Raw genomic sequence first — 14067 nt, 5'->3', positions numbered from 1 at the left:
TGCTCATTGACCACAGTTGTGCTTCAATAGAGAAGTCAAACATCATTAATGCGCAAACCACATGGGTGCATACGCATTGAGTTTTACCTGGTTCAACTCCCTACCAGATCATTTTCTGCATGCCTCTCACCTATCCACAGTTTCCTGTCTGTCCTTCAATGTATCGATCAAATAAAGTTAAATTCCAACAAAATATTCAAAAATGGCATCAACATAATGGATACTATAAAGGTATTGGTCTTGGATGAGGTCTGATGCAGATTCAAAATTATTAAAATAATAATAATAATAATAATTTGATATAACTGCCAAAAGGTTAAGAAACACAACCCCTACTGCATCAGTGTGTTGTTGACTGAAAATGATTTAACTTATAATAAAAGATTAGATAACAACCCCCACCCCCCCACACTCATCCCCAATAAGAATTTGTGTCAGTGTCAGGATGAATGAATGATGAATAGTGAATGAAGTGAAATATTCAGTGATATGATCAAGATTGATGATTCCTGTTTTTATTTTTTGTAAATCCTGATAGGTGTATTTACATATGGTACGTCACACGATTCCAGTAGCATTCACTTCAAACCAGTGTGACGAAAACTCTTATTCAGAATATGAGTTTGTGAAGGAGCTCAGTCCTTACAGTCAGAAGCTGATTCCGTGTTTTTTATCAGATTTTTTTTATTGACGAATGAGTTAAAGGAATATGAACCTGAGCAGAAATATCACAACAGGTTTTGGTACTCAACTCAACAGTTTTCTATACGCATTTAAAGAAACACGTTATGGTCTGCACCATAAATGTACTGGGCTTCGGTAGTCGGAGAAACTGTAAAAATGAAAGACGTTGTCTTAGTGAGCCTCCAGAGCGCCTCCAACGGCCCTTTTCATTTGGTTTGAATGACCACATTCTGTAATTCAATTACAGCAACTATAATCGACCAGAACAATTGTTTAAGCAGTCAGACGAACTGAAATCATGTTAAATGCTCTTCGACCAAAAGACCGTGACAAGTGTATGAGCCTCGTTTGTCCGACTCCTTCCTCCACAGCTCCTGCAGGCCCAGCAAGGGCCAATGTCATCACCGACTTTTCTCTTTGAACTGAAGGCTCTTTCATCTTTGAACCCCCCCCCCCCCTCTTCCCTCACAGCCCTCCTCTGCTGATTAATTATTCTCCTTCGCAGAAAAAGCTGCCACCTGGTTGCCGTAGGGGCTGTTTCGCTCTTCACTCCCCCCCAGTCTCCAGAGCTGCAGGAATCAACTCCAGAGGCGACTGAAGCGACAACCACAACCGAGGCTCAAAGGATCAGTTCACTAAAATAAACTGCTGCTATGGTTGAAACGCAAATATTTTCATACCAGGAAACATGAATTATTCACCGTCTGCCAAAAAATTAAGCTTGACAATGCAGCTAACTCTACACAACTTTCCATATTCCCTCATGATTCATATCAGACCTAGAGCTTCCTCCCATGTTTCAGTCACTTTCAACATGAAATCAATGAACCCTCAGGGAAAATCCAATTACAGAGCAGGACATGCCAGTAGTGGAGTCGAATCTATAATTAGTTAACGCAAAGGGCCGTTCACATAACACTGGATGGACAAAATTCATTAGCTTCTTTAATTGGAGCCAGAGACCTGAAGTACCTGAAGATGTAAAGGGCTTGATTAAAGGAGTTGATGGGATGAGAATTATTGATTAACTCAATAATAGTGTGAAATAAGGTGTTGGCTGCCTGCGCTCCATGTCCATGACAAGATGATGGGATAAAGAAGGTTGTGTGTGTATATTGGGGGGATTCACCCGGAGGCACGCCCTAGTCCACGAGCCACCCGATGCAGTGAATAATTCATGGGGGCAGTTGTGCAGACTTGAACATATGCCATGGCGTTTTGGGGCAGAGATACTCCCCATGATGGGGTGGGGTTCAATGGAGGCAGGAGAGGAGGGAGGGGGCTATAAGTGCCTGCTGTAGGAGAGTGTGGATCGGGGGGGGGTGGTTAGTCATTTCTTTCACAAAGATCGGGACAAACATCTGGGAGCGTATATCCTTGACTAGGACATTCTTGATTTACCACATCTCTCCTGTTTTATGCCGTTTCCAGATTCTCTTTGCCTGGTAGGTGCAGAGGTGGGAGGAATTCCTTCACACCACACAGTCACTTGTCCCACTGTCCATAAGCTTGAAAGTTTGTTCCTCTTGTGTAGTATGTATCTGTAATTTCAGGATTATTACACTTGGCACATTCAATTTTGGAGCACTTATAACTTAACCTCTGTCTGCTACTTTGTTAGCTGTCCCATGTTTTGCTTTGAGAACTAATATCAAAGTGCTGACTGCCAGACAATTGTTGTTTTTCAGATCTGACTGATGAAATTTAACACAGTATGACCCAGTTTGTTGAGTCATTTTTTTCCATAAGCTGTCCACACTCATTCTCCTCCCCCTGCTCATATCACTGAACAAAGATCAGATGCAGCTGATGTGCGTGTTTGTGCAGGGGAACTTACAGCATGAATACAACTGTAGCCCAAAGCCTGTGCTGCTGCAGTTACGGCCCTGTCACACAAAATCATTTATTTTCGATAAAGGTACATTTACTAATGCATGCAGTTAATGTTTTATTACTGTCTCAACAGTGGTGACCTTTGAGAGAAGAGAGAGAATCGGAATCCAAAATGGACGAAACCATGACTGCATTGTGGCACCACCCACTGTATTTCTGCTACTCCTGTGTCTGCAGCGACCTTCCCTGATCCTGGTCAACCAGCATGACCACTGACAATGCAGACAGAGTGGCTGTTTCCTCACCCTGTTGTAGTACAGACAAGACTTTCCCTTAACACTGTCCTTGTGCTGTGCCCTTCAACACCAAAATAGACAGACAAACAGAGAGAGGGAAGGAGGTCTGGAGGTCTGCCTGGGGTAATAATCAAGTGATTATGGGGCAGGAGAAAACCACAGAGTGGAGGAAGGGAGAGGAGGTAGGTGAGCGAGATGAAACCCAAGTGAAAGCGATAGTTGATGGGGGAGGGGGGTAGAGGTAGGCGGGTGATGGAATGGCAGGGGGAGTGGAAAGAGACAGGTGGGTGCAAAGTGCACAGACACTAATGAAGGGCTTTGAGTGTCACCTCTGCACTTCCACAATTCCACCCTGACAGTTTCATGAATGGGGGGGGCTTTTTATGACTTGTACATAACACATCAAAGTGTCCCTAATCATGTAATATTGAGCACATTCAGTATGTTTACACAAACTATAGACTTGTTGATGTGAGACAAAAAAGATGGTTCTCCCGAGTGTCTGGCAGCTATAGGCTATTACCTTATTCCCTCTGATGGAGGAGAGCCCTCATCCAGAAAATCCGCTTTAAAGACTGCGGGCGCTCACTTAGGTCACCTGGCACATTTCGCAGGAAACGCTGCCTCCCCACACACTCCGGCTGCCTCCGGGGCAGCCTCCGCCACGCATGCTTAACCATAATAAGAGAGAGCTGCCTCCCTTTTCCTGAGGAACCAGGCTAGCAAAGCAAAACACGCGCGGCTGACCGGAGCCACTAATTACAAATTAGTTGGCTGGTTTTGAATAGGAAAAACTTGAGCACCGCTATTTTTAGTTGGCCTGAAAACTGACGGGAGCTCTGTTACAGCTGTAAACGATCTACAACCTTGAGATGGTGTCAGTGAAGGGGGACATTTTAAAATAAGTGGAAATGTGGGGTAAAGCTTTTTTTTTTTAAATGCCAGAATACTGCAAAAACACTAATCAAGCGCACCCACTTTGGCCTTGAGTAAGCATTCCTGCAATTCAAAGCCTAGTGGCTGCGATGTGAGGTTTCAGTCTGTTCAGTCGAGGAGCTGGACTTGATTATCTTGTTTTCACAGCACTGCTTTTACGAAACACGTGTCCCTGCAGGAGGTGTGCCTGAGGATGCCCCGGCCCCCTTCACTGAAAAAAACACATCACAGAATCTGTCCCTTTTTCTTATCCCTGTCAGAAACCGCTCCTCAGGCCCAACAGGTCGCCTCCCAGTTTTATTTTTTTTAAATAAACTGCTGCCTCTGGTTCATTTCAGTTGGCAGCCTCCCCTCTCCGACTGTGATCATTGTCAGAACTCAGACTACTCTTCGTCCTGCCGCACGACTCGTCTGTGGTTCCGCCGGGGGGGAAGGCGATAGGCCACATACTTGTCTGCATCTCTTCCTGCTGGCTGAGCACAGATCACAACAACACAGGCCTCAGCCATGTCTGCTCCCATGATCCTCTCTGCTCTGTCTCCCTCTCATCTATCTCCATGCTGCGCAGAGGGGCATTAGCCTCTGTCCTCCCTGCTCCTGCCAGTCAAACTCAAGCTGGGCAGGGCCAGTGGTGACACCATTGTGTCAGGGCAGCTCAGCATCAGGAGCAGCAGCACTGGTTGAAGTTGGAGGACAACAGTGGACACCTGATGGTCCTGTGAGTTATAGACAGACTACAGAGCTGCAAATGTGAGCCCAGTTACCCAGAAGCTGGATTGATGCTCAACGCATCGGTCCGAGCGCCCGGCGACTGGGACGTCACAGCAGTTCACAGTTGGTTTATACTCGGCCTTCAGGTGCGTCTGACACAGTGCAGTCTTCTCCTAAACAAAAGGTGTCGCTGCTGACAAAACACTATCTACACCGCTGGAATCACCACAAGAAGAAGAAAGAGGCGTCACGCACCATGGCAATGCCGACAGAGCTGGTGTTGGGTAGATGAGGAAGAAAATGTGGTCTGAACCTGGTTCCACCCAGGACAGGTGACATTAGCAGTAATTTACTATTCAATAGCATCGTTAGGTAAACAAAAGAGCCCATTGACATAGATGTAAATATACCATTTAAAACCATGAACAGAATTTCTGGGGAAGCTGATGAAATTGCACCTGTGGGGCTTTTATCCCCTGCTTCACTTTTAAACTCCCTTTTGTTAAGGAGAGATCTCAACAGGGCCATGAATTATCCTCTGTTTTCATCATTTGTGAATATCTGCCTCATTGTCAGATCCTACATCAGCCTGTACAAGCGGACCGGTTCGAGTTTTGCCTCAAACCCGTCCATATCGCCAATGCCGCGAGCGCCAAGTCACAAAAAATTAGAGGTGCAAGACCTTGTGAAACGGCACCTATTCGCACTGGACAACACGGGAGTGACATCAATTTTGATGTCACGGCCGCCATGCGGACGGACTGATGCGTCCATAAATCCAGCTTTAGTGAGACAAAAAACATTAAGCTTTTCACAGTGAACCACAATCTGGGTCAAACGGTAGAGCTGAAGAACTACAGCTGCTGAATAAAAACAAGACTGTGAAAACTCACCTGTGCATGTAGTATATAATAAAGGCTCAGAGCATTCTTTGACTTTGTTCACTGCTGGAATACCAACTCCTACCTGCTTCCTGCCGTCCTCACCAAATTCACATTCAGTGCTGGAGGAGCTCACCTGTTTCCTATACTCGTCACAACAACTGATGCTAGTTGTGTAAATTATGTCTGCATTATTTCTGAAGTAAGTACTTAAATATGAACGAAAAATTCCTAAGAAAATGACCCCCATTTTTGTAACCAGGGCTCACCTGTTGCACTGAGAAACAACTCACTTAGCCAGAATTCGACCTAGGGAGGTTTTTGGGATGCGATGGCACTGACAACTTGTTGATCTGTGTAACAAACCCCAAAAATATCCTCAATATATTGAGCTCTGAATAAATACTTCTGCCTAAGACGTCCACGATCTTCATCATCAACTTCATCCTCAATTTCCCATTACAGTTAATAATCCAAAATGATGCATTTCTAAGCTCTGTCTGCTAAGTGATTTTGGAGAAAGCTTATCTGTCTTTGTTTTTGTAGTTATGGTTTTACTGCTCTGGCCGGGCCACGAACCCGGGACCTCGGGCATGGGAGACCGACACGCTAACCACTAGGCAAACCGCGGCGTTGCAGCCCCACCCGCTAGCACGTTGTTAAGGTGTCGACGAGTGATGGTTACAAACTGCACTCGCAGTGTTGTTGGTGCAGCCGGCACCATTTGTTTTGTTTTCGATTCACAGAGCCTGGGCTGGGCTGGAAACCTGGGACCAAACACAGAACCGACAGCTAGGCGGGCCGTGAGGAAATATTTGCTAATTTTTACAAACCGTGTATTGCTTTAGAATCGCTTACTGCCCCTTTAATTGTAGAAAAGGGACCTGACAGTTTGCTGCTCGATGACCCGAACAGAAGGAGCTGGTGTGTTAGAGTTGGTTCGCTGTTGATCTGGCCACGACTCCTGTTAGCCTATGACGGACAGGACTTAACTGACAAACCCATCTGAAACACTGAAAACTCTCTTTTGTTTGTGCACTTGACTCCAAGAGGGTCTCGTAGCAGGACACTTAATCCCTTTGGGCCTTTTGATTTACACAAAATAAACTGTATATGTTTGAATATTAATTTTATTGTGGACCTTATTTTTGCTGCAGTCCTATAAGCTATCAGGGTCAATATGGACAGGCCCTCACCCAGTATATCTCACACATCTTTTTATAGCAAAGGTTCCAGCTGCTCTGTAGAGTATAGCTCCTTGTGGTCTGGCTCAATTTTATTGGAACAGGGGAAAAGAAGCCTAAAGTAAAAGAGAAGGCTTGAGAACCTTCATTAAATGGCCTACAAGGTTACAAACATGTCAGCTAGAGGCGCAAAATTGAGTGGGCTGCTTGATGTGAGCCCTGCAGACGTGTGCTGACAGCTGACCTTCTGTTAATAATGCAGCTGTGTCCAGGACTTGACCCGGCAGCCCCCGCACTCTTTCCTTCCCCTGGGCTCGGGATGAATCAACACCAACAAAAGATGCTGCCTCTGCTTTCTTCATTAAAATATGAATCTGCTCCTCAAAGGAAACCCTCAATTATCTTTCCACTCTACTCCACTGCAGCGCTCCAATGCTACCAGACAGGAAATTGACTTCCGTTGCATACGGGATTCTATCATACTGTGACTCGGCCAATGATAAGTTGAATAATAGCATTGATCTGTCTGTTTTAGTTCACTGATTACATAAGCCTTTCCTACTTGTGTATTTACTGTGCATACACGGTCGTCACTCCTCCGACTGTGATGCTCCATGTTGTGGGACTGTGATCAGTTCGGTGCACAGCAGGCTGGCAGCACCAGTGGGCCCTGGCTCTGGATCACAGTCGCACATGAGCACAGAGAAGAGGAGACACCTGCCGGTTTCACTTCACTGTATAAGCCCCATCAAAGGGACAGCTCCTCTTCAGCCGACACTTGTCACACACGGTTGGAGGCTGGTTTCATATTGGTCCCTCACACTGACTTTTTTTTTTCCCGGAAAGCAATAATGGCCATTTCAAACTTCTGTCCATTTCAAGGTTTTCATAATTCAAGTTTATACATTTATAGAATATAAAGTTAACCTATTGTAAGTAGAGAAAATAACATTTTCCAATTGTTTTCCAATTTGTGAATAAACAACCTGAAAAACTGTGAAGATACAAAATCACAAAAAAGTGTTTTGTCTCTGCAGAGGCGTAAACTTTGGTATATTGATGAATGCAAACTGTGAAAAACTGCAATTGAAAACAAACTTGGCAAATATTTCTTTAAGAACATTAATTATGAGACTTCAGTGTGGAGCTATGAGGAGACTGTACCTTCCTCAAATGAATACCTGAAACCCATTTCCTCACAGTTTTCAACTGTGTTTTTCATCATTTGTTAATTTGACCCCGTCTTTTTATGTGATGATCTTGTTGTGGCCTCTGTGTGCACTGGTTTAATGGAGCCTGACTGAAAAATTAGCACCAAGAGCTGTTCTTATTGATTAACCAAATCATTTTCACACCCTTCTAGCTGCTGATGATTGATGATGGAGCCCTGTGGCACTTTTGTTGTGGTGTCTGAAGCTGGAAATCCACATCACAACATATACAGGGCTAAGAAGATACTTTTTAGTATGTGCATAGAGACACGTTACATCTCTCTAGGGAGGTGAAACCTGCACCCATTACATTTCTCTGGGTAATTGAATAGAATAGAACTTTATTCATCCCGTGCCGGGGAAATTCACTCGTCAAAGCAGCACAGTATCACAAAGGGTAGTAATAATACAATTAAAAATAACAGGAAAAATATTATGAGAAAAGAAATTGTGCAGACAATAATGAGAATGTCCAAGCACATGCTTTCACTGACATTGGTAGGAGACGATTGTAGCTTGCATCCTACTGAGGCCATCCACATTAAATATACATGATTTTACAGTAAAGCAAGGCACACAAGATGGCATTTTTACATGCACGAAAAGCACAGCTTGGAGACTACAGACACGGTTTGACAATGACAATGCTCGAGGGCCCACGTGACTCAAGGAACAACCCTAAGTAATCAAGAACAAACCAAAGGTCAGGACGGACAGACAACAAAAGCTGCACTAACTGAGCCTTTCAACTTGTGGGCCCGGTACCAGCTTGCAGATGTGCAGATGTGCAGGGAGTGCAACACTCTGCTGAACCTGCCTGGCAGAGAGCTATCTGATTCTCAGCATCATCATCATGTCTGCCTACAAAACAGGATGTGGTTAAAAGCCTCAAATACGCCTTGAGTGTGTTAAGTTTCCATTTTTCTCCACCGAGAACATTGTTGAAGGAGAGCTGTGTAATAACATGCCGCGGCCCCAAAATGCTTAAAATAACCACTGACTTCTTTCACTTGGAGGAAGGCAGATGTGCTGCTGAAGTGACTTCCGGCCGAGTTGATCCCGCCTTCTATAAAAAGGTCAAGGAGGCCCATGTGTCCCGCTCCTACTATTTACACATCACTTCTATGACTCGGCCGACCTGGAGTCAAACAAGGATTTCACCAATCTGACGCTGGCTCATGCTGCTCGTCTTCCTCCCTGCTCCACCTTGTCTTGTGCGGACAGCGTCTAACATTCAGAAGAAACGCACAGAGCTTACTCTTGAAGCACACTGCCACTCACATGAGCCACTATGTCTTCCCCTGTACAGCAGCTGCATGTTTTATTACATTCCTCATGGCCTATATAGCCTGGATAAATGAGTTTGATGCCACACTGCTCTGTGCTGAAGAAGAATTCTCCACCTCACAGAAGGAAAGGAAGCACCACACAAGGCACAGTTACAGAATGCATGTTTCACATTTAGCCTTATTAACTTCTCCGCTCTGTCTTACCCACTCACTACTGACATTACAAATGTAGTCTTTAAATTGCTCTCTTCTTCTCTGCACGTGCTTTCAGTGTAATGGCCGTTTGGTTTCATACTTAACTTCTGTTGTGTGTTTCTGCCTAATCTTTAAATAATATTCTTAAAATAATCAATCTTTCCTTTAGTATATGATCATTTACTATATGTCAACTTACATTCAAACATTATGCCATGGTTGTGGAATTTTTATTGCATTTTTGATTGAATTAGCTCAAACTAAAAAGGATGCTGTGGTTATATGGTATGCATCTTAATCACTTCTCCACCAAGAAGCCCCCCCGCCCAACACAACCTTCTAACCTTGAGCAGACTCTGCTGTAATGTCTGTTCTGCTGGCTTGCACTTGTTTTTTTTTAATTTTTCACTTTCTTCTTTTCACAAATCAAAACTGGAAATTTATTCTGCCTAGGAGTGGTTATATGAAAATATGGTATAACCCTAACCCTAACCCTAACCCTAATAACATGTGGTTGCCCATCACCGACCCAACACAGTGATCTCTCTCTCTAGCCCCGTTGCTAGGTTACCACATTCCAGAGCACAGTGAGTAGTATGGGTCCTTGCTGTGCTGGCAGAGCCAGGCTGGCAGAATCCGGGGAGAGGAACTGATGCAGAGGCTGTGATGAGATAGGAGCCTGTAAATGATGGAGGACGAGGAGACACATTTTGGTGGATGGTGTAAGTCCTTAATACAACTAGGTCAAATATTTACCAGGAAAGGTAAAACTACTCTTCTCTTTTGGTCCACACAAGTGTGACCATTTGTGACTGGGTGACCTCTGACATGACAACACGGTGTGCCTCAGAGGAGACGGTGTGGTCCAGCTGTGACACCCAGCGCCAGCGTGTGCGGCTGCCTTGCTCAACACAGCACAGCACGTTCCTGCACAGAGGCAGCAGAGTCTAGACAGCACCCAGACTCTGAAACGCCCCCACCGCTCAACTACTCCGAAGAGGATTGTGTTCTGGCTGGGGGATAATCTTTAAGGCTCATCACTCTGTGTTTTCAAATGGTTTATAGGGATGATATGCATGGGTACACGCATACACAAACCCACAAGAGCACAACAATACACAAGTGCTGCACATTGAGCTGCAAGAATACCAATATTGCAAAATGACAGCTATGATTTCAAATTAAAGATGTTTATTCATCCACAAAATGAACGAAGAAAATAACAAACACATGCACTCATAGAACATATACATAGAGCTTGATGATAAATTACTGTTGATTGACCTGCAGTCTGTGTCGATATCATGTTTTTGTTTTGCAGATTTCTGTTTTCCAAACGAATCATTTCAAATGACATGTTGGGAAATAGGCTTATTCACTTTGTTACGGAGAGCATCGCGAGAAGATTAATGCCATTCCACGTCTGTGTGGTAAATGTCACTGCAGTCACTTACATGAGCAAAAAGACTGGAGATTGGGAAACAATGGAGTCTTGCTGTGTTCATTGGTGATCTTTAGAGGCTGGTGAGCTGCTTCACTCTCAGCGTCCTGGTTCTGTTGTTCATGCTGACTCACTATGTAAAAAAGAAAATGCCATATACGTTTCCATCAACTGGTTTGGATCGAATAAACTAGATAGAGCAGTTTTGTCAGAAGATTGCGTAATAGGCTATGCAGGCCTACCGTGACATGGCTGTAATAGAACAGAAGAAGTAGAGGTTGCAAACCGAAAAAAAACAAATAACAGTTGCCTTGGCAACATACCCATACGACATGCTACATGCCTTCAATTCAGTAATTATAGGCATTGTGTAATGCTGTCTGGAGACGAAGACAGAGGGCAGCAATAAGGTGACGGGTCCAACAACCACAGTTGAATGTTCGCTAGGTTGGAATTTAGCATTTCCATTTCACATTTTGAACATTAACTCTTTTCCGCAAAAGGCTATAATTAGCTCAAGTTTTGTCGTTTCCATCAATATTTTCTCATGCGATAGTTAATGAATCTGCTGCTAAAAAAAACTAACTTTTACACGTAGACCTGACCTGATTAGATTAGATTAGATTCGAACTGATTAAAAGTTCAGCTGACACTGAATTGGACCGGAATGTAAAACCAATTCCATAGGAAATAATTAGTGATGTACAGTATGAACCTGAAAATGTAGTATTACTTTATAATTTATCTGTACACTTAATCTCCCAACAACACAATCTCTCTAACCAAGTGTGTAATCATGGTAGCGAATACAGAAACCTTTTGTGATAAAACAGTAAAATGTGTAGATAATGAAGTAGAAAAATGTCATTAATTTAAAAAAAAACAATAATTTTCTCTTCAAGTTGTTATTCACCTTGAATTTAACCAAAATCTTCCGTGGAATGTGACCTTGGAATCAGGGATCTCAAGCCACTGTAACACGACCATGCCAGTACAAAATATAAAAAGGCAATTTCTTCTTTCTTTTTTTTTAATTGATAGAGAGTGTATAAGCATTTCATGTAATATATCATAAGAAAGACAAAATGTGAAAGGGACAATTCAATCAATTCAAAAGGAAATTCAAAGGTAATTTCAGAGAAGCTTCATTAACTCTTTGCTTGTCAGTGACAATGTTTGGCCATGGAGGAAAAGGTCAGGGGTCAGAATTATACTCTGGAGACCATGAATATTAATGTCAGTTTGGCCAGTCACTTATACAATATCTTGCAGTATTGCAAAGATTGATGAACCAACAAATACAGGCCGACTGTTGGCAACAACTACAACATCCAGGTGAAAGTGGCGAGTGTAACTGGACCAGAATCCATCACTGGAGATAACTGACAGCTGGGACACTGGTGGTGCAGGAGGAGGAGAGTTCTGGTGGTTTGAGGGCAGACTGAGCGATGGGCCCGGGGCCTTCCTGTGTGACTGATTGACCATCAATCATGGTTCAATCATTTGAAGCCACGTGGCAACGAGCACAGCCTGTCAATCTTGTTGCTGCTGAGCTCGCTCTCTGGAGAGGCTTTATCTGTCAGGTCGGGCAACATGGAGCACAACCAGCCCCTTTCAATGATCTATAAATACAGTAGGTTTATATATGAAACACAGATACTGAAACAAAGTTGATCAGGCTGAGAACTTTGAACCCTGCTTTTGGTGTCAGAGTCGTCAAAGTTTCGCTTTAAAAATGAATGCACCCTGGGTGATCGAAGCATTTAGTGCACCTGAGCTCTAAAGTTAACATGCTTCACTTCTTAGACCCCAGTCATTTTACATGAGGGAGGCAGGCCTGATGCAATTCACCCCCGTTGTGTTTCCTTGGTTTTTATTGAGGCCACAGCACAACGCGGCGGGTGGGCTCCACTATGATCAATCAACAGATAATGTTTGAAGAGGGCTATGGCGGCAATGTAGCAGTAATGGCATGAAGGGAGCCTGTCAGATGAGAAAGTCAGTCTACTGCACTAAACATATAAATATAGTGTTTCCCCTACACAGGCCCAGTTAACATCATTGATTAACATTTTTTTATGCCAAAATATCTGTTCATTCTAAAATCAATAATCATTTGCGTTTGTGAGCCTCTGTGTGGTGCTTTTAGGAATTCATGTGGAGCAGGAGTGTACAAGAGGCAGATTAGTCAACTGCCAAAAAAAAGAGGGGACGGACAACCAAATACACTAATGTCGTTTTCCAAAAGCAGAGCCAAGCAAAAGTGCCGATGGAGAATAAGGGAGAAGGACAGAAGTGAGAGAAGTGAGGGAGGCCGGTGAGAGAGAAGTATGAGGGGGTGTGGTTGGGGAGTTGAAGTAAAGTTAGCCCAAACGTTGACGTTCGTCCAACTGAAGCACGGTAGCTTTCACCAGCCAATAACAGACTAACTCTTAACTTATTGCGATTATTAGAATTAATTGATTTTGACTAGAGTGGTCCTGACTGAAGTAGGTTTTTTTGGTCCGTATCACCAGGCCTAGAAAAGATTCTTAGGGAAACACTGATCTACTGAATGCGTGACTTTCTGACATAAGGTATGACAGGAAATGTGAAGCTGAAGTTTCAAACTGATAATCGACACACTTGGCGTTACAGACCTTGGCCCACATCCTTCTTCCTGTGTTGTCGTGCATTTCTGTGCAACATGAATGTGTTGTGGTGGGTTTTTTTGCTATGCTGATGACTTATTTTAAAATCTGTGGCAGGTTAAGATGTCATTCACTGAAGATGTTATCTTCAAATTGTCTCTGTACTGTCTACAGTACAACGGAGGACTATATGTTACACATAAAGTATGTTCATATACTAACTATGTGTACATGGACGTTTAAAAAGTATATCTCCAAAACTGAATGCCACTCACCAAAACAGCGTGAGGAGGGTAGCAGAGATAGCAGCAGTGGATGGCATTTTGCCATTGTAGTTGTAGTTTGTTCTGATCAGTAATCAGTAATGATGTCACCACTGTTTGTGAGCTTTGAATCACATGGCTCTTATTGTTGAGGACGTGCAAACAAACAACTCTCCAAAGGAATTCAGGATATGCAAGTTACCCATATTTTCATCCAGTGCAATTACAGTCTGGACAAACGTGCCAGTTGAGATGGAGTGCACAGATATCTGAGGTCAACATGGCAGCAGATGCCTCCTTGGACAGAAGAAGGTCGTTATGTGACCGTGGAAGTGATTCCGTCTCAAAACTAGGTCTCCACACAAGCTTTGAGAGAAAATAAAAAACTTCAGTGCGGATGTGACATTGCCTTGTAGTAAATAAACCACACAAGTGAGTATTTGTAACGTAATGTGTGTACACAGCAAAATGTATTCGGGAGCATGTGTGCAAATGAAAAGAATTACAGTAAGA

The 14067-nt window shown here is 43.5% G+C and overlaps 1 protein-coding gene across 8 annotated transcripts in view; it reads right to left on the bottom strand.

Annotated features, from left to right (window-relative positions):
• fynb (FYN proto-oncogene, Src family tyrosine kinase b) overlaps positions 1 to 14067 on the bottom strand; it is a 73396-nt gene that overhangs the window by 37051 nt on the left and 22278 nt on the right. For 2 of the 8 annotated variants that reach the window (XM_035617464.2, XM_035617468.2), the window contains exon 3: positions 10675 to 10794. The exons of the other annotated variants lie outside the window; for them this stretch is intronic. The gene's annotated coding sequence lies outside the window, so the exon portion shown is untranslated. The remainder of the gene's footprint in view (positions 1 to 10674; positions 10795 to 14067) is intronic. 8 annotated transcript variants of the gene reach the window in all.

This window comes from Scophthalmus maximus, chromosome 18 (assembly GCF_022379125.1).
Source record: "Scophthalmus maximus strain ysfricsl-2021 chromosome 18, ASM2237912v1, whole genome shotgun sequence".
Classification (NCBI taxonomy): Eukaryota; Metazoa; Chordata; class Actinopteri; order Pleuronectiformes; family Scophthalmidae; genus Scophthalmus; species Scophthalmus maximus.
Note: the sequence above shows the minus strand (reverse complement) of the source record. Positions and strands in the feature narration are given on the sequence as shown.